Source organism: Megascapheus bottae, chromosome 2, assembly GCF_031878675.1.
Source record: "Megascapheus bottae isolate mThoBot1 chromosome 2, mThoBot2.hap1, whole genome shotgun sequence".
In the NCBI taxonomy this organism is placed as follows: Eukaryota; Metazoa; Chordata; class Mammalia; order Rodentia; family Geomyidae; genus Megascapheus; species Megascapheus bottae.
Window position 1 is genome coordinate 67914741 of NC_143510.1, and position 18798 is coordinate 67933538.

The window sequence follows — 18798 nt, forward strand, 5'->3', positions numbered from 1 at the left end:
TCTAGTGGTAGAGTGCTTGCCTAGCATGCACGAAGACCCGGGTTCAATTCCTTCGTACCACATACATAAAAAAAAAGCTGGAAATGGTGCTGAGGCTCAAGTGGTAGAGCTTCTAGCCTTGAGAAAGTCCAAGGATAGTGCTCAGGCCCTGAGCTCAAGCCCAGGACTGGCAAAAAAAAAAAAAAAAAAAAAAAAAAAGAAACACACTTTGTTAACCTCAGATGCAAAATGAAACCTAGCTGGCTCCCTGAATGACTGGGGGCGATTACGGGGGTGGGAGAGAATAACAGCTCTCTACAGCTCTCTCAACAGGAAATGGTTTACTTTCACTTCCTTCACACCTGGTGGTGCCTTTAGTGTCTTCTCTGCCATGTGAACTAAATCTCTGGAGCCAGCCTTCTTTGCTCACAATGCCAGATCTAAGCCATTCTTACTAAATCAGTAGTAGAATTTTTTGGAGGCAACCTTTTGTTCATCTTGATGTGTGAAGAGATGCTACTCGGTTATGGAACTGAAATTTGAAATACTACATTGTAATTTGGAAAATTTGTTCTGGTAAGAACAAACTGAAAGGCTAGGGGTATCTCTATGCTCAGCGGAAGAACACTTATCTTTACAAGTCCTATTCTATCATGGAAGTGGGGGTAAAGGAAAAGAAAACTTACTTATAAACACAAAAGAGGAAAGGGGAGAGCAGGATTTTATTTTACTTTTTAACTGGCAGTGTTTTATGTTTATTACAACTTTTATTAGTACCAAGTGCACAAGGGGATTTCACCTCGACATGTCCACACAATGTACCCTGACCAGATTTCCTCCTTCCATCACTTTCCTCTCTTTCTATATCCTTCCTGACTTCCCAAACCAATCTAGAGCGTCATTGTTCCATTTTCATACATTTACGTAAAGATCTGGACCATTTTCACTCTCCTTCCCCTTCTCTCCTCTCTCACTAGTTCTCCCAAGCCAAACATGATCTGTTTTGCATTCTTGTCTTTTGTTGTTGTTGTTGTTAGGGGTAAGATTTTTAAATATTATCATTATGGAGACTTTGGCAATTCAGTAACAGCAAGTCTATTTATGTAACTTGCATCATATATTTTTCTGTCTAAAAAGTTTGAAAACCACTGTACAATGTTTTTATAGTTACGGGACCTTGTTGGGGGGGGAAACAAGAAACACAAATGCAATTTCAGCATCATTACAGTATTTCATACTCTCATTATAAAACATATACAATAAACATAAGCTGAACTCAATACTGACGTGTGTGGTGTAGAGATTAGACTGATTGCATCAGACTACCAAAAGTCAATTAAGGCTAGTAAGGAAGTATTATTGAATTTCAAAACATAAAGAAACTAGGCAACAATATAAGAAGTTCTTGAACAAAATGTGATATAGGCCACTGGTTTTGGAAGACCAACAAAAAACAAGTTTATTCTCTTTTATACAAATGCCTTAATTTATGTGTCATACACACATCTGACCTTAATAAGTTCATTAGGTATATTCTGTAGTTTTCCAATAGATTTCTGCAAATTCTTAAGTACTTGTCTATGAAGCTCAAGTACAAATTGTTTCTTTCCTCTATTGAATTGAAATGAGGAACAGAATCACAAAAGAATAATTGTGCTTCAAATGTATTGAACTTCAAGGAAGTTCAAATGTATTTATGTATAATATGTCACTTAAATGTGACCCTAAAAGAATGATTGCCAACTCAGTTTTAGACATAGCAAATGACCTTTAGCAAAGCTTTTTAGGAAAACAGGGACATTTATCTATCTATAAGTCTCTACCTGTGGTTGAGACCACATTAAGTACAAACCATAAATGCAAATTAAGAGTCTATGCTTTCCAAAAGGAAAATTACTATGCCCATGACAGGTATTAGTTAGCAGTGTTATGACAGATTCCACTTGTTTCCTTCATCAAGAACCCATCAGTTCTATCTGTCTTGCTGCTGCCTGATCTGCCTCCTGTAGTAACAACCCCCTTTCATCTTCCACTGGACCTTTATCTAGAACACACTGCTGTTATCACTTGGTTCCTGCCCTGCTTTTCTTTACCTTCCAATCTCAGCTCCAAAGACAACATGATTTTTAGAGAACTGAACAAAAACAATTCTCCCCCCAGAGAGAGAGGGGAGGAGGAAGGGAGGGGGAGAGCGCACCAGAGAATGTTTAAATAAGACCAAGTTAATCAGCACCTCTGTGAAAACATTGGGCAAAAATAAACAAGTGATCTCTCATTAGGGAGTGGGCAGTAGAAAAAAAAACTATAGTGTATATCCATGCTGCAACAATTAAAAACTGTTATACACTTACTCCTAAAACAGAAAGTATAAAAGTTGAGTGGAATTAAAGTATCTGAATATCATCAAATACTCTGGTTCTCCAGATGCTAGTGGCTCATGCTTGTAATCCTAGCTACTCAATGCTGAGATCTGAAGTCCATGAGACTTTTATCCAATTAACAGAGAGAAAACCAGAAGTGGTGCTGTGGCTCAAGTGGTAGATTGCTGGCCTTGAGCAGAGGAGCTCAGGTATAGTGCGCAGGCCCAAGAGTTCAAAAGTCCTACAACTAACAACAACAAAACAGAGTCTGGTTCACCTTGCAAATATGCTTGCTACTAATTTGACTTATCACACTGAACTAGCATGCATTTTATAGCAACTTGTCTTGAAGGACTTGATTTTATTGATTTAAAAAAATAAAAATTATTATGTAGAAAAAAATCTTTACTGTAACAAATTTGATCCTTCAAAACCAGAAAAGGGAACAGAGAATTTCCTCCTCCTTTCCGTTCCATTATAATTCTTTATGATCACATCAGATATAATCCAGGCACAGTCAATATCCCACCACACTACTGGGATGGTATCAGATCTCAGAGCAACCCATATCAAGTTCTCTAAATATTCATGATCAGAAAGGCAACAGTCTCTCTGTCATTTGTTTCAACAAGAATAAACTAGAGCTAGGTTCTTTCTGTTTTAAATAAACAATGGTATTTTCCTAATTGTGAAGTTAATTAATGAATACTAGAGAAAACTACAAACAGAAAAGAAAAATAATAATTTCCCAATCTTAAACTGTTATCAGTGTGATTAAAAAAATCTTTTTATTGGGATCTTAATTTGGAGAGTTGTGAGCATCTTGTTTGGAGATGTATGTGCATCACCTCATCATATGAAACAAAATTGCTACTGGCCCCAGTTGTCACTACAGTGTGATTTACTTGTGCGTATTATGAGATACAAAAGCTAGTTTTCACATGAAAGTCGTGCTGATACAAACCTAGATCACCAGCTACACAGGAAGCAGGAGATGGGAAAATCATGGTTTTAAGGTCAGCCCAGGGGAATATGTCTGCCCTATTTCAACCAAGAAGCCAAGAATAGTGGTTTATGCCTATAATCCCAGCTGTATGGGAGATGAAAGTAGAGGAGACTCATAGTCTTACATGCCCTTGGGAATAAGACCCTATCTAAAAATAAACTATACAAAGGGTGGTTGGTATGGTCCAAGTAGGTAAAGTGTCTGCCTAGCAAGTGTAAATCCTTGAGTTCAAACCCCAGTACTGAGGGAGAAGAAGGAAAAAACAAAAGTAGTCAAAGGATCTAAAATTAATTTGGACCTAAAACAATTACAAATAGTAGCCCCAAAACTTTAAATAAGTTCTGAATTACTAGTTCTTGTGGGAATATTTACTTATGAAAACACTGAGGATTTCCCATAGTTAAATTACCCATTGAGATGTGTGTCTATACAAGGTTAAGACTATAGAGCTGAAGGCAATCTACTATCTGTTGAGATTTCTCCAACCCAGAAGGAATCTGCTGAGAATTTAAAAGTATTTGGAGGAAAAACTCTTGACAGAGTAATTTGTATATGTACTTAGACAAAAGGAATGAGAGCAATGAATTTGGGGTTTGTTTGGTGATCCTGGCATCATTTTTATTCTTTGAGAAACAAAAGCAATTTGCTTCTGTCTCCTTTAGTCAGAATTTCCAACAGAATTTAACTTCTGATAAATACTACTAAAACAAAGTTACTAAGCAAGAGAAGATTATAAGAAAAGGAATCCTAAAAGAAGAATGAGCTAGGGGCTAGAGGCATGGATCAAGAGACAGAGCACCTGCCTGGCAAGTGCTCAGTTCACACCTAAGTAAAAAGGACAACGATCAAGTTGATAGTCAAGCACACCTTAAAAGCTCTATGTTCAGATTCTATGTAACATATAATTTTTTTTGTTTTAGTGACTATACCTCAAAACAAGGAAAAAATGATTCATTCTACATTTGAGGCTAAAATAACTAACTGCATGAGATTTTTTAAAGTTAGTTTTACCTCATGAAAGTGACCTTATTTTTGGTGCTTGCTACCATGTGTGTGTGTGTGTGTGTGTGTGTGTGTGTGTGTGTGTGTGTGTGTGTGTGAATCCTGGGGATTGAACTCAGGGTCTAGGTGCTGTTTTTAAGCTTTGTTTTGCTCAACACTAGTATTCCACCATTTGAACCACCACAGCTCCACTCACTTCCAGCTTTTTAATTAATTAGTTAATTGGAGGCAAGAGTCTCATGAACTTTCCTGCCTATGGACTTTGAACCACAATCCTCAGATCGCAGCCTCCTAAGTAGCTAGGATTACAGGTGTGAGCTAGAGAATTTTGCATTAGGAATGGGAAGCTTACTTTCAAAGCTTTCACACTTCTCTACAGTATATAAGAAAAAGACCTATTTATCTTTGACACACTACCACCCTACAATGTGATTAGTAAATAATATTTACTCACTAAATATAGGGGGAGGGTTAGAAGGGAAGAAAAATGGTTATCAGTTCTGACAGTAGCGTTCATTACTGGTATCTGCTTTAGTTTGGTAATCTGAATCTGCGCATTCAATGAAGGTATGAAAATGCAGAATATAACCAACTTTGCCACCTGTAATCTTCCACTTCATACCTCTTACAAATACAAAGCAGAAAAATATTCAGAATAAATTATCTAGCTTCCCCTGTCAACATGTAAATGCTAGTTTGATGAGAAAATTTGTGAAACCTTTCAAAACAAATAGGAGCACAGAATTGCCAGAAAGTCCTCTCAATAGTTGTTTTGGTGGTGCTGGAGATTAAACCCAAGCTTTGCATGTGCTCTATCATTGGGCTACATCTCAGCCCTAGATTATTCTTTGCATCCAACTAATTCTGCTGTTTCAACAAGAATTTTTTTTACAAAAAAATGAGAGTGCGCCCTTATGAAACACAGCATCCACATATAATACTTATTCCAAACCCTAGATATTCAGAAAACACTCACTGTCAGCCCAGAGTTTATTTACACTTGTAGGTTAAGTCTACAAAAAAAAAAAAAATGGAATCACAGTAAATTAAAAAGACAGCTTAAATGGTTACCTGCTATCAACAGTGGAAAATCCTACCAAACTTTTACAAAGCAAAAACTAAAGTGGTATCTCAAACGCTGAGCAGTAGAGAGGGTGGTGAAATCTTTTAGCTGTATGAAAACTCCTTGAATGACACAGGATTAAGAGTTACCATAACAATCAGATCATTTGGTCCATACCTCTCCAAAAATTTCAATAGTTTAGAAGGAAACAATGCTAAGGGACTAACACTACTTTACAGTCTCATAAGTGTCAAAACAAACATTAAAACAACAGTATTTAGAAGGGAAAACATTCCTGTGGTACAATTGTGCTTATTATGTGGTTTCTCTTCTTTATAATTGAAATTTAAGATTTGTTAAAATTGCCAAAATCCTGTACCATTGGGTTTTAGTTTGACTTAAAATTACCCAAAGGTCTTGATCTCATGTCAGCACAGAGAAGACTTTCATAATGAGAAAACAAAATGTCTGCAGAAAAGAAGTCAATTTTTTCTTAATTTGGACTTATACTGAAAAATGCTCTAGAGCACATTCTTTCCCAAGTCTTTTAAAGAATGATAATAACATGCCTTTCTCATTACACAGTTCAAATCAAATTATATGCCTAACAATCACAACTGTGAAGTACTCATTTACATACTTTCCTTCCGTATTCAGAACACCTTTACGTTACTGTTGACCACACTAGAAAACTTAAATAGGTAACACTAGGTATTAAAAAAAACAAACATTTCTTCCTACCTCAATTGTTTTCATATTCTCTTTATCAAATAACCAGTGGTTAGATAATAAATTTCTTCAAAAACAAAACCATTATTCATATTAATGATTCCCTTAAAACAAATCTGTGAGGAGAGATAGGGACATTTATGCTTATTTTACTTTAGCTTTGCAAAAATCCTTTCACTTTAAAAGACTAAAAATCCAAGGTAAGACAACTTGAGATTTAAACTAGGTTTAAAGTTCCCTTGGATTCAAAACAGTCTCGAGTTCATACATCCTAGTGTTAATAATTCTTAAATAAGAATGGCAGTTTCCAAACATTGTACCAAAGGGTGATAAACTCAGGATTCCTCAAAAGACAGTTTAAATATTTGAGGAAAACGCAATACTGGTTTAACAGAATACTGAGGAAAACAGAATACTGGTTTAACAACTAGCTCAAGCTAATTTGGTTTAAAAAAAATTAGATGATGCTGTATTTCTCCCCAGGTCACCCTATCTTCAAAAAACTAGGTCACCCTATCTTTACAAAACTGAGTCTCTATTAGAAATAATAATAAACACTTATAACATTTGCTTGCTATAAAAACAATCTAATAAATACATCACCCTTTCAATATTTTTATATAACGTATTGTGTTGGTCAGCGGAGACATGCAGTTCTCCATATGGAATTTAAGACTACAATTAAGCAAAAAAATTAAAAATTATATTTAATTAACATGTAAATATGTTTAATAACTTCCACCTAAGCATCAATGAAGACATTTTAATGACATTAGCATATAATAAAAAACAGTCCACAAGAAACAGAGAAAAAGAAAAAAGGAATTTCAATGATTAGCAAAAACATCCAATCTGGCATGCTTTATCTAATGAATAAGGTATTAATTCAATGTGAGTTTGGCTACTACATAAACAAAATGGCTTTTCCTTTTGTTTTCTACTGGGGTTTGAACTCAGGGCCTAGGCATTCTTGCTCAGCTTTCTTCCTCAGGGCTGGCACTCTACTTGGGTACATAACTCCCACTTCTGGATTTTTGCTAATTAGTTGGAGATAAGAGAATCTCAGATTTATCCTCCCAAGATGGCTTTGAATGTATATCCTCAGATCTCAGCTTCCAAAGTAGCTAGATTATAGGTATGAGACTCCAACACTGGACTAATGAAAAAGTAAGGCTGGTGCATGGCTCAAGGCAGAGCTCCTATCTAACAGCCACAAGGCACTTAGTTCGAACCCAGTATCACCAAAAAAGAAAAAAAGAAATCTAGTATTGAATCCAAAATTGCAGAGATATTATTCCTTAACCAAGCTTTAAAAGTTTAACTAATCCTAGCTATTCAGGAGGCTGAGATCTGAGGATCATGGTTCAAAGCTGGCCCAGGCACAAAAGTCCACAGACTCTTATCTCCAATTAACCATCAGAAAAAAAACTGGAAGTGGCATTGTGGCTCAAGTGGTAGAGTGATACAGCCTTGAGCTGAAGAGCTCAGGGACAATACCTAGGCCCAGAGTTCAAGCCCCACAACCAACCTCCCAAAAGTAAGTAATTATTAACCCACGTGCTTAATAGAAATGACAGTAATAGGGCCGGGAGTTTTAAGAGTGCTTGCCTAGCATTCATGAAGAACTGTACCATATACATAGAAAAAGCCAGAAGTAGCGCTATGGCTCAAGTGGTAGAGCACTAGTAGCCTTGAGAAAGCCCAAGGACAATGCTCAGGCCCTGAGTTCAAGCCCCAGGACTGGGGTGGGGGGAAATGACAGTAATATAAAAATGTCTGTGAGCTTACTACTGCAGAGATGGGTACTAAACTGAATTGGCAAAGTTAAGGCCAAATAAAATTCTCACAAACTTCAATGACCCCTTCAAATGTAATTCTAGAAACTTACTTTATTAATACACAACTTTACGAACCAAATGCTTTTGGAGTTATGACATAATGTAAGCTGGCTAAACATTCTTCCTCAGGGACAATTTTCCCCAGTGAGTGACAACATTTGGTAAAATTAATTCTTTGAACTATGGTAATTAAAAGTTGTAAAAATAGCATAACAGTAATGGCATGCACAGGGAAGTGGATGAATCTACAGCAAATCATGCTGAGTGAGACAAGTCAAGACCTAAGGAACAAAAGGCACATGGTATCCTTAATATATGGCTATTAGATCTAAACAGTACAAGAAGGAGGACTCAATACTTGCATACCCAATGCTATGGACATGGTAATAAAAATATAAACATAACTATATAGACATAAAAACCTATGACTCTATAAACATGTTTTATTTCATAAACTAATATGCATCTATGACATACAAACCCTTAGCCTAATTTTGATTAAGTTCTAAAAACTAAGTGCCAGTGACTGTATATAGATTCCCTTTCTGAACACTTGTTTGTTAAACTTGTCATTTGAAATATAATGTAAAAATCAATGTTAATAAATTCTTTAATAAAAAATAGCATAACAGACTATAGGAGGGAAGAAGAAAATTGTCTTTCTGGGATTCCCCCTTTATGGATTAAAAAACTAAAGTCCCAGAAGTTAAATAATTTACTTGTAGTCTAAGTTGAGGGGGAAGACAATGCTGAAAGGAGAAAATGAGTATCAAAAGGGAAGAACTCTTTGGTAACTATTTATAATAGTTACTAAGCTGGTTAACATTCCTATATGGATAACATTCCTAATTTAAAAATCGTATAAAATTCACAAAGTAAAGTTACTAAAGACTAGTATGTAAAAAATGGCCAATAAATCAGGTTTGTTTCATTTGGTATTCCTTTTTATCTGTACCCAGAAAAACAGAACAAAACATATCCTTAAATTTGATAGGTCAAAATCATCCTGCTCATTTTATCCTAGCTGAGGACTTAATTACATTGCTGGTTGGTATCAATGAAGAGCCACTGCCAAAAGAATGCCCCTATTTTTTTTTAATGGCCACAGATCTATTTTTCAATGAAACAAAATCTGAAGTTATTGAGCAACCCAGTCCCCCCAAATAAAAACAAACCTCTTGGCTGTATGTATTCCAATTGTATAGTTTGTGTCCTTACAAAGCCAAAGAACATTTAACAAATAACTCCCATACCTGCCTTTATCATAAAAAGTAGTAATGCTGAGAAGCTGAAGGGAAATCCTGATATTCATGCTTTGTAAGTGTGCTTTTAATTTCTCTGATGACTAAAGGCTATAATAATGTCACTAGGAAAACATAAGAAGGCTGAGTGAGCATCTGAGGGTACAGAGGAATGTTTTCACAGGCACCATTGGTAAATACCACTAGCGCTAGCTGAACATTCTTCCTTAACTGAAAGTCAATCACACAATTTAATTTTAAAAATCTTCTTGCTGAGCGAGAAGGGGCCAGAGCGAGCAGAGCCAGGAGCGAGCGAGAGCTGGCCGGGCCGGAGCGAGCGGGGCCAGAGCAAGCAAGGGCCTGAGCGAGCGGGGCCAGGAGCGTGCGGGAGCGACCCGGGCCGGAGTGAGCGGGGCCAGGAGCAGGGCCGGGCCGGAGCGAGCGGGGGGCCAAGAGCAAGCTGGAGCGAGCCGGGCGTAAGCAAGCGGGGCCAGGGCGAGCGGGCCGGAGCGAGCGGGGCCGGAGAGAGCGGGGCCGGAGCGAGTGGGGCCTGAGCTAGAAAAGAGGGCCTAGCCGGGCTGGAGCGAGCAGGGCCGGAGCGAGCGGGGCCGGAGCGAGCGGGGCCGGAGCGAGCGGGGCCTGAGCTAGAAAGGGGGCCTAGCCGGGCCGGAGCGAGCAGGGCCGGAGCGAGCAGGGCCAGAAAGAGAAAGGGGCCAAAAAAAAAAAAAAATCTTCTTGCTACATACAGAAAGGAGAGGCCATACTTGTCCCAATTTAATATACTGTTCCTTGAAATAAAACTCATGACGTTAAACATCATAAATGACTATTCCTTTTTATGCTGTTTCCAATAGAATCTATACCAAAGGGATTCAAGAGGTCAGATTCCACTGTAATTCAATCAACAGGTTCATAAGTTATTCCTCTATGTCTCGTAAAACAAAAGGTTCACATTAAGTTGCTTATATTCATTTTGATTATACATTCAATTTGTGAGTCACATACAAGTACTCTAAAAGGAAGGGTAACAGCTAGTGGGATCCAACACTAAACTTTAGTATCAGAGAAGTCCTTCATTGTAGTATAGGCTAGCAGGGTGAATTAGGCCAGGATAATAAAATAGAATTCTCCACAAACACATCCTGTTGTTACAAATGTGTTATCTAGTTGAGTATTAAGGTGCACACCTTGATAAGAAAAAATACTTGAGGAATGCATAAATCAAAAACACATAAATAAGAACACTGTAAATAAAGTGTTATGCTTGTAAAACACAAAATGTTTTTCTTCACACTTTAAGACTAAGTGACTGACTACTGGATATACTGTGAACATCAACAGAAAAAGAGCACAAATGGCCACACTGCCAGGGACTCACAACTGTAATTCTAGCTACTCAGGAGGCTGAGACCCAAGGAAGGCTGTTCAAGCAAGTGTGAGACTGTACTCTCCAGTTAGCCACTAAAAAAGCTGGAAATGGAACTGAGCCGCCAGTGGTAGTCACTAGCCTTAAGCAAAAAAGCTCAGTACCTAGGCTCTGAATTTAAGACCCTGAGTAGGACCAAAAAAAAAAGGCATACAAACACCCCCAATAAGTATAAAATGTTTACAGTCCCAAAGCAAAGCATCACAAAGAAAAAAAATTTTTTGGTAAGTAACTTGCATTTGAAGCATTTCCTCCATATGTCTGACTCCCAGAGCCCAAATGGGCTTCAACATCTCAGCTCCAACCCTCCAAATGGAGCTGCCTCAAGTGCTATGACTCTGGACCAGGCTTTGGATTAGTTTGTGTCATATTCAAGCAGAGCCAGCAAAAATCTTGAGTGACAATGGGAAAAAAATCAAAGAGGAAAGAAGTAATCCCAATGCTTAAATTCATTGGTCCTTTCCATAGTAGAAATTTAATATGGTAGTTAATGAGTGGATCAACAAGATGTGGTATTTATACACAATGGAATTCTATGCTGCTGTCAGAAAGAACGACATCGCCCCATTTGTAAGGAAATGGAAAGACTTAGAAAAAATCATATTAAGTGAAGTAAGCCAGACTCAAAGGAACATAGGCTCAATGGTTTCCCTGATTTGTCATAATCAGTAGAAACCCTGGGCTCTCCTAGTAGAGATGAAATGAGTGATTGTTGTCCTTAATGTACTGTTATCTCTCATCTCTTTTGCTGTCTCTGGGTTATCTCATAGTTACAGTATTTCACCTGGTTATCCGATATATTGTAGGTATGCATATTTGGTTATTTGAAGTCGCATAGGGAAGGGAGAAAAACAAGATGAGGGGCAAGGGTGGAGGGAGGGAAATGGAGACCAAGACATGAGAAAGGGTATCAATGTATGTGAAGTAATGCACCTTCTATCTAGTGAATATAATGTAACCCCTCTATTAATTACAATAAAAAATATATGAAAAAAAGAAATTTAATATGGTAATATAAGGAGTATTTTATGCATGTGCTATAAAGGGAAAGAAAAGGAAGCAACCCAGTGTCCATCTACTGATGAAAGGATAAACTGTTATATACATTGAGTAAGTTAAACAGAAGATTATTACTGTACATGCTACAATATGGATAAACCTTAGGTGACATTATGCTAAATTAAATAAGCCACTCACAAAAGATCAAATATGGGATTCCACTTCTATGACATACTAGAAAACTCAAATTGAACGGTGGTTGCCAGAAAGTGGAAGAGTTGTAAGGGAAGACAGAAAATTGTTTAATTGCAGAGTTTCTGTTTGAAAAGATGAAAAAGTATGGAGACAGTAGTGATAGCTGAGCACTTAATGCCACTGAACTATTATTAAAATAGTAAATTTTTCATTGTGCATACTTTATTTAAATTTTAAAAGGAAAGCAATACAGCTAACAAACTGCAGATACTCTGAAACAATTTCAAGAGCATTAATAGCAGTTAAATATTTAATGTACTAAATAACACAAAAATATTCTGTAGCAAAATGTACCTTGCAATACAGACTACAACCTGATGGATGTGAGGATTTGAGCTGATTAAGGAAAGGCTTTCAATCACTTTAAAGCTTTTATGTAGAAAAAAAAAGCTTTAAAGATTTGTGATTCTGAAGAGAATGTCTCCTTTGAAAAGACCTTTGGAAAGAGTTTAATCATAACATAAGATAAAAACGTCAAACCCTAACATTTTCCAACCTCTATATTAACCTCTTCCTGAAATGTATTTACAAAGAATGCATATTCTGCAACAAATCTTTTCATCAATGGCCCTGTGGAAACCTTTGGCAGGGATACTGTGCATTCCTAGGAGGATTTAAATTAAGTTAGTGAGTGACTGAAACCTGGCTTCTAAAACCTGGTTTTAGGATTGACAAAGAGTATTCATTTCTAAACAATTTACTGTTTAACCATGACTTTTCATATTTATATTCTCCACCATCAGCAAAAGAATGAGAATATAAAACCCAAATTAAAATTACTGAGACAGCCTCATACACTTATTGTGTAAGCTTTGTCTATTTACCACACTATAGCATTTGAAATCATATCTCTACTTTTAGTAAAAGAGAAAGCAAGACAAAGAGACTAAATTAAATATTCCAACCACAGGAAAGCCTACTTCAATGCATTTATAAACCTCTTAACTGATCTATTTCAGAGGAAAAGGAGTTCTCTACGAGCAAGCACAATCGTCTTGTTTTGTTTTTAATCAATAAATTTCCAATTACCTTAAATACTTTTCACCTGAATATTTTCAATATTTACTTTCTTTTTTTAAAAAATCACCCTGTTGATCTACTTTTTACTCCAAATTAAAATTCTTGGGTTTTTTTTTGAAAGGTTGGTTTTACAAATTACTTTAATTATAGGCTATAGATACTCATCCTATCCTGCAATTTTTACTTTATGCCTGAAAACAAATGGAAAATACCAATACTGTGGCAAATCTCTCTCTCTCTCTCTCTCTTTCTCACACACACACACACACACACACACACACACACACACACACACTGAATGTACTATCTGAATGATGTAAAATCTCCCTGACAATTGCCAAATTGTCAGATCAGCTTAATTTATGTAGTGAAACATATTTAAAAAAAAAAAAAGCTGCTGCAAACCTGAGTGAGCAAGATGAAAAGATTAACAAAAGTGACTTGACAGTCCTTAAAAGGGCAGGGGAAAACCAAGATTCTTGTGAATAGTACAATAGGTCTATGACTCAGGGAAACACCATCCATATTGGCATTCTAACAGTAATTAGGATAATGGATGAAAATCTACCCACAATGTTGGCAGCAACCATTCAATTAACATAAATATGTTTGGTTAAATATGCCTGCATTTAAAATGTATCTTAAGTACAAATACTAAACCAAAGACTAAGTAAAAAAAAAAAAAAAAGAAGAAGGGAGGCATGGTCAATCCAATGGCTATAATGTGAACAAAAATTACCAAAAAGGCAGAGCATGGGATCAATACCTTTTTTTTAAAAGAAATGTGCTTCTAAGGGGGAAGGGGGAGTGATGGAAGGTGTGATAATGATTGGGATATATGGCAAGCTTATATGGAAATGTAACAATGAACCCCACATAACTAATGCAAGCTAAGGATAATTTTTAAAGGAATGTGTTTTATATAACAAAGCTTTGCATCGATTCTAACACAATGGCCCAAAGGACAGCGTTTTTATTCCCTATACAAAAAAGCAATGTGTTACTTCTTCCCAGGAACCAACTGAACAAAACTCTAGTAGGTTTGGATTCCCTTAACCCAGAAAGATGCTTAAGAAACCTGGTTCTGGTAGTGTTTAGATACTGCTTAGAAGGGGGAGTTACCACTTGGGAACTGGTAGAATTTAAATGCCTTTTATTCTTTTCAGAATTTTTTTTTTTCAACCGGATAAAAAAGGGCTGGGAGTTTGGACTAGTGGAAGAATGCTTGCCTAGCATGCACAAAGACCTGGGTTCAATTCCTCAGTACCACATACAAAGAAAAAGCCAGAAATGGTGCTATGGCTCAAGTGGTAGAACTCTATCCTTGAGAAAGCCCAAGGACAGTGCTCAGACCCTGAGTCCAAGTCCCAGGACTGGCCAAAAAAAAAAAAAGTGTGCTAAAGTTACAGAAGTGGAAGTGCAAATCTGTTTTGTTTTTTTTTATGTATTTTTATTGTAATTAATAGAAGGGATACATGATATTTGCCAGATAGAAGGTGCATTAATTCACATATATTGATACCCTTTCACATGTCTTGGTCCCCATTTCCCTCCCCCCCCACCCCCACTCCTCATCTTGTTTTCCCCCCTTCCCTATCCAATTTCAAATAACCAAATACAAATATATCCAATATATCAGATAACAAAGTGAGATACTGTAACAATATGAGATAACCAAGGGACAGCAAAAGAGATGAGAGATAACATAGTACATTAAGGACAACAAACATTCATTATATGGCTTTTGTTTCTATATCCTGGAGGTCCTTTCATTTAGTGTCATACTATATGGTCTTATGTATCTAGGTTTTGCTCTATTGCAAATCTCTGCTAGGAGAGCCCAAGGTTTCTACTGATTATGACAAATGAGGGAAACCATTGAGCCTAAATTCCTTTGAGTCTAGCTTACTTCACTTAATATGATTTTTTCTAAGTCTAAAAATATGGAACGCTTCATGAATTTGCGTGTCATCCTTGCACAGGGGCCATGCTAATCTTCTCTGTATCGTTTCAATTTTAGTATATGTGCTGCCGAAGCGAGCACAGCAAATCTGTTTTTATTTAAGTCACTAAGCAACTGGATTACTTTTTTAATGAACACCTAGAAGCTTGTTAAAAATGCATTATCTGTTTGGTGTTGGTAGCTCATACCTATAATACTAGCTACTCAGAAGGCTGAGATCTGAGCTTGCAGTTCAAAGCCAGGTAGTACAACAAAGACCATGAAACTCTTATCTCTAATTAACTACCAAAAAACATAAGTGGAGTTTGGCTTGAGTGGTATAACACTAGCCACAGTGTCCAGGCCCTGAGTTCAAGCCCCAGAACTCATACAGATAAACACACACACATATCACCACCACGACCACCATCAAACCTTTAAACAAATCTAGTTTCTTAAAATAAAATCTGCATTTTAACAGGAGATTCTGGTCTCCAGTAGTCACATCTGCCAACCAGATATCCTCTATTAGCCCTAGGCTTCATTGAGTAACACCTCAAGCTAAACGTTTAAGCTTTAGAATAGAGGTGAGATCAGCCACAAATCTGAATATGAAGTGACACTTTCAACTTCAAAACTTATATGGCAGGAACTTGAACTATATATAGCACAGCTCCATAATTTGGACTCTATTTGGCATCCTCAAACCAGCTTAACAAAAAATAGTGGTACCCAACACTTACATATATTAAATTACAAAGTAATCAATAGCCAGACTAGGTGACTCACACCTGTAATCCTAGCTACTCAGGACGCTGAGATCTGAGGATCTTGGTTCAAAACCAGCCCAGGCACTAAAGTCCATGAGACTCTTATCTCCAGTTTAACCACCAGAAAACCAGAAGTAATGCCATGACTCAAAGTAGTGCTGTGACTTAAGGGGCAGGGCAGTAGCCTTGAGATGAAGAGCTCAGGGACAACGCCCAGGCCCAGAGTTCAAGTCCCATGACAACAACAAAAAAGTAAGCAACAATAGAGTCAACAATATCTAGAAAGCAAAATATTTATGACTACATGTGGTGAATGAATGTACATTACATGAGGTGGAACAGCAAATAAGAAATACATGTTATTTCAGAACATTCCCGACAGTGATTTAGAAGAACTAGGTAATGGTGATACCACTTAAAGTACTACTTCCAAACCAGGGAATAAAAGAATAACATTTAGCAAGAAAAAAAAATTTTTTTCCCAGTGGGGGAAAAAACAAAGGGTATCCAATAGGCAGATTAGAAAATAGATTTCAAGCTCAAGGGGAAAATCTAGGCTGAAAATGCACAGTAATGCAGTAAGGACTCCACTTCTAATTAAGTTGGAAAATGGGCCAGATTAAAAAACAGAGGGGAAAAAAAGATCAAATATACAAAATAATGTTTTTCAGACACCAAACATAGGAAAGCAAATAGTATAAGTTAATTAATTTCTGGAATAGCTCACAGGTTTCTCCTTATATAATTTTTTTTTTTTTTTTTGCCAGTCTTGGGCTTGAGCTCAGGGCCTGAGCACTGTCCTTGGACTTTCTCAAGGCTAGAGCTCTACCACTTGAGCCTCAGCACCATTTTTGGCTTTTTTCTATGTATGTGGTACCGAGGAATTGAACCTGGGTCTTCGTGCATGCTAGGCAAGCACTCTACCACTAGGCCAAACTCCTGGCCCCTCCTTATATAAATTTAAGCACCAAGCAACCTATGCACAAGGAGGAAATACTCAAGTCAAGGTAGAGAAGTACACCTACGAAGATTAGAGGAAACAGACCTCAAGAAAGTTCAATTAGAAGCCCTGTGGATTTCAAAGTAACTGTGTTGAGAGACTTCAGACATGGAGAGAGGAGGGCACATAATGTATGGAATGCATCATTATATATATATATATATATATATATATATATGATGTAGACTACATATATGTATAAAGGTAAGTAAATGTTTAAAGGTTGTTGGATTGTTCCTTCAATATCTTGCCTGTGTACTTCAAATAAATTCAATAAAAATTTTAAAGAACTATCAGTAACATAGTTGTGCAGGTGGTTAAGACTGCCAAAAAAAAATCCTATTATAGATTTACAAGAGGGACTAGAATAGGACAGTAACTAAACTAACGTTTAAGGATATAGTAAGCAAAGAGATTGGGAAAGAATGCCCAAAAAACTAAGAAAAGAAAATTAATGAGGGCTGGGAGTTTGGCATAGTGGTAGAGTGCTTGCCTAGCATGCATGAAGACCTGGGTTCGATTCCTCAGTACCACATACATAGAAAAAAAGCTGAAAGTGGTGTTGAGGCTCACGTGGTAGAGCTCTAGCCTTGAGAAAGTCCAAGGACAGTGCTCAGACCCTGAGCTGAAGCCCAGGACTGGCAAAAAAAGAAAAAGAAAAAGAAAATTAATGAGTGTGGTATCATTAGAGCAAAATTAGGAGAATTTGTCTCAGTTAAGAGAAAATGAAAAGGTGATCTACAATGTCAAATATAAAATAAAGCTTAAATCCAAAGTACAAAAGAGAAAGATTATGATGTAGGCATCATGATGTAGGAGAAAGAGCACCAAGACAAACAATCCTGATATGTCCAATGACATCTGTCACTTCACATAGGATGATCAAGAAATCGGATACTTTTTTTTGTTTTAATGTGCGATACAGTCGAGGCAGGTAGAGACTATATAGCCTAAAGGCTATGTATGGTCTGTCAAATCATTGGGTACATGTCAGGAAAGACATGTAATACTTCTCATCAGCTGTTTGCAACTTGTCTACCTATACTGTTAAGTGTGTATGGCTCATAATGATGTCATAAATCTCCAAATGGCCCTTGGCAGAAAAAAGTTCACCATCCACTGAATTATATCATCAGCGCTTCTAGAGAATTTTTATTTCAGATTTGACACTTAAGAAAAACTATGAATCCTAGATTCTTTTTTTTTTTTTTTTTGCCAGTCCTGGGCTTGAGCTCAGGGCCTGAGCACTGTCCTTGGACTTTCTCAAGGCTAGAGCTCTACCACTTGAGCCTCAGCACCACTTCCAGCTTTTTTCTACATATGTGGTACCGAGGAATCGAACCCGGGTCTTCATGCATGCTAGGCAAGCACTTTAACCACTAGGCCAAACTCCCGGCCCCGAATCCTAGATTCTTGAATCTGGCATTGCCTCCTATCATGCTACATTCAGTATAAACTATAATTAATTGTCCCTAATTGGGCATTTAAAAGAAATTGTATCAGAATCAGGCTGAGTTATTAATTCACACACTCATTAAGCACAAGGTCTTCAACTTGAAGACTTCATACAAAACAAAATATTTGAAATTCTTCCAGACTTTCTTTTAAATGAGTTATTTATGTCCCACATCTCAGACAAATAAGCAGAGGAAGCAAGATTTTTTTTACTTAGGTTAAAATAAATTTATGCTCACATCATAAGTAAACCTGAAAATTTAAACAAATAAATTAAATTTGCTGAAATTAAACAAAAAAGATCTATTTTATATCACACTAAAATTTTAAGAGTAGAGTCATCCTTCAAGATAAATATGAAATGAACAAACAAGACAAAAGGAAAAGAAAACCAAAATAGCAACGAAAAAAAATAAAACCTCTTGTTTCCATTTTTTGGAGTTCATTTTATTAAGTAAAATATGATCAGACAGTTATCCTGCCTTTGTGATTCCCTATCTGTCTTTGGGAGGGTAAAAAGGGGCAAAGAAATGGAGAGACAAATGATGAGTAAGTGCAGCAGTGACTAAACACTATGTGGAAAATGAGCTATACAACATGTGGGTGGGGAGGGGAGGGAAAAATGGGAGAGAGCAGGGAAGGGATGACCTTGTTCAAAAAGAAATGTACTCTATCTAACTTATGTAACTGTAACCCATCTGCACATTACCTTT

General features: G+C 36.9%; 1 protein-coding gene and 1 non-coding gene across 4 annotated transcripts in view; both read right to left on the reverse strand.

Moving 5' to 3' along the window:
• The window catches only part of Pawr (pro-apoptotic WT1 regulator), a 66560-nt gene that overhangs the window by 29628 nt on the left and 18134 nt on the right, over positions 1-18798 (reverse strand). The gene's annotated exons all lie outside the window — the stretch shown is intronic.
• Positions 14856-14962, reverse strand: LOC150067284 (U6 spliceosomal RNA). Its single transcript, XR_016534662.1, has one exon. It is a non-coding gene; the product is annotated as a U6 spliceosomal RNA (small nuclear RNA).